Source organism: Ornithodoros turicata, chromosome 2, assembly GCF_037126465.1.
Source record: "Ornithodoros turicata isolate Travis chromosome 2, ASM3712646v1, whole genome shotgun sequence".
Taxonomy (NCBI): domain Eukaryota; kingdom Metazoa; phylum Arthropoda; class Arachnida; order Ixodida; family Argasidae; genus Ornithodoros; species Ornithodoros turicata.
Window position 1 is genome coordinate 84414321 of NC_088202.1, and position 2614 is coordinate 84416934.

The following is a 2614-nucleotide window of genomic DNA, read 5'->3' on the forward strand; positions in this document are numbered from 1 at the left end:
GCAGATTCTGCAAAGTTCCTGAAACGCATGATCACCTTTTCTTAGACTACACAGAAGCCCAGTTTTTCTGGGACAATCTCCAGTATGAAGTTTTCAAAACTCGACTTCGGCTTAACCCACACACCATACGGATGCGGTTTCTCCCATTACACCCAAAGGAAACAGTCAGGTACGATATTGTCATGCTTATAGCCTTGTACTGTCTGTGGAAACTTCGTACGGCTGACAGGAACGAATAACCGTTAATGCCTCATCTGAAATACTTTAAGATAGAAATATCTCAACTTAAGCTGTGCCTTATGCGATGTTTAGAGCTGCCAGATTGGTTGGAAACATTGTCTGATGCCCTTACGTACTTGTAAAATCGTTATGTACAAATTCAAAAGGTATTCAGTTTTCTCTTTAGACGTTTTGTAATGGCCCACGGCGTTGCAACCGTGTGACGTACCTGTACTTGTGTGTTTTGTTAATAAAAGGTAGGAAAGAAAAAAAAGTTAGCTTAGCTCAATTGGTAGAGCCCTGGACCAGCAATCCAGAAGATGTGGGTTCGAGTCCTACAGCTGGCTAACCTTTTCAGTGACTTTCATCTTTCATCGTTAATTTCTTAGGCAAATTGAGGCCTTGTATGTATTTGTCCCTTCTATGTTGCTCCAGCCTCAGAACATCAGTTCTTTCATGTTCATCAGTTGCCGCCTGCGTCGATCCCGTCGTATGAATGTGTGTGTGAGTGAGCAAAAATGTAAGAGTGAAAGGAGGATGAGTGAGAGGGAGTGGCTGGTGTGTCCCTTCAGATGACGCACCCTGAAAGTCGCTGGGAAGGCGTGTTAGCTTAGCTCAATTGGTAAAGCCCTGGACCGGCAATCCAGAAGATGTGGGTTCGAGTCCTACAGCTGGCTAACCTTTTCAGTGACTTTCATCGTTATCTTTCACTCGATTAATGTTCTCTCGACGAAGCAGTTACAGAACAGCCACAGCATTTTAAGGTCATCACCGGAGCTCCAGTGCCAGCAGCAGCCGTTGCGACTTTCCCGCTCACATCGTCAATCCGTTTTTATACATTGATTATTAACGAAGCACGGTTTCCGCGAATCAATCAGAATGTATGTATATGATGTCTGGAAGGATACCCGTGAATACTAAACTTCCGGCGGTACGTCTGACATCTGAGCGTACAATTCTCTTTTTCTCATTCCCTCTATGGAAATTATGTGCTCGTATCCATTCGGACTTCGCAACATCCTTTCCCGTTAAACGACACTGTGCGGGAAACGCAGAAACTGTGTTAGCGCACGCATTAATCAGTGTAATTTGAAAACATTTTGGCGATGAGTAATTTTAATAAAGAGCGGTTCCGCGAGGAGACAGTATCAAAAATCTGTAAAAACCGCAACAGATAATTTGTCGACGTTTTAGCTTTTTATTCTCAATGAGTACGATGGTGATAAATTCCAGGAACCTCTAGACAGGAAATAATACGAACTTTAAAAAAAAACACTCTAAACATGTGCAAATACGCGTTGTCTCTTGCTCCATCGTTCTTGTGAACATATAGTCTCTTCGGACAATGAGAATAATATTTATACATGGTGTTTCACCTAAAGTGATAAACAATTCTCACTGGCGACGTACTCGCCGGAGGATCGTGGGACTTTCGGCAGTTACCTTCTGGAAACTTTTGCCGCCATTTAGGAAGGCTTTGGACGATTATTAATTGAGGGAATTTTTTTTTTCAATTGAACTTTGAAAATTGCCAAACGACCCTCACTTTTTTTACAGCAATATGAAGTCCTCCACGGATAACCACACACTCAACAAAAACTATGCACAGTATCCCAACAGAAATAGCAAAAAAAAATTAGTAAAAATTCCGCTTTAGCCCCGGCTGCTTGATTGTCACAAAGAACAGCACACGGAAGTTGCGGGGAGAGGAGGAAGTGTTCCTCCTCTTGTTTTACCTTTCCCTCCCCCGCTTTGACCTTGATGCCGGTGACAGCCGTCTTATCACAAAGAAAACAAAACAACCGTCTTATCACAAAGAAGGCTAAGAAATGAAGACGCACATTTCGCGCGCGCTTCTTTGCGAAAATCAAGGAGGCGGGGCTAAAAAAATTTTAGTAATTTGTTTCGACTATTTCTGTTGCGATACTGTGCATAGTTGGGCCTACGGTTATCCGTGGAGGACTTCATAGTTCTGCAAAAAAAAGTGAGGTTCGCTTGGCAATTTTCAAAGTTCAATTGAAAAAAATAAATTTCCACGTCTTCCTCAATGGTGACGAAAGATTCCAGAAGGTAATTGCCGAATGTCCCACAATCCTCAGGCGAGTACGTCGCCAGTTAGAATTTTTTATCACCTTTGGTGAAAGACCCTGTATTATAAACTGTATGATCAAAGAAAAAGGGACTCCTTTGTCTTCCCCTCTTTTGTCTTCCCGATTCCGCTTTAGCACTTTTTTGAGCATGTTCCCATTCACGTAAAGGTACATCGAACACGCGTGCGAGGCTAGCTACTTTGTTAGATTCCGCTCCGCAACTGCAGCAAAATACAGTAGGTGAGCAAATTCGCCGTAAAAATTGTTTAGCTTTGACGTGTTTTATCAGTGATACCCGGTGATGT

The 2614-nt window shown here is 42.6% G+C and overlaps 1 non-coding gene across 1 annotated transcript; it reads left to right on the forward strand.

Annotated features, from left to right (window-relative positions):
• Positions 1-493: 493 nt before the first annotated feature.
• Positions 494-566, forward strand: Trnaa-agc (transfer RNA alanine (anticodon AGC)). The gene has a single exon. It is a non-coding gene; the product is annotated as a tRNA-Ala (tRNA).
• The last annotated feature ends 2048 nt before the right edge of the window (positions 567-2614 follow it).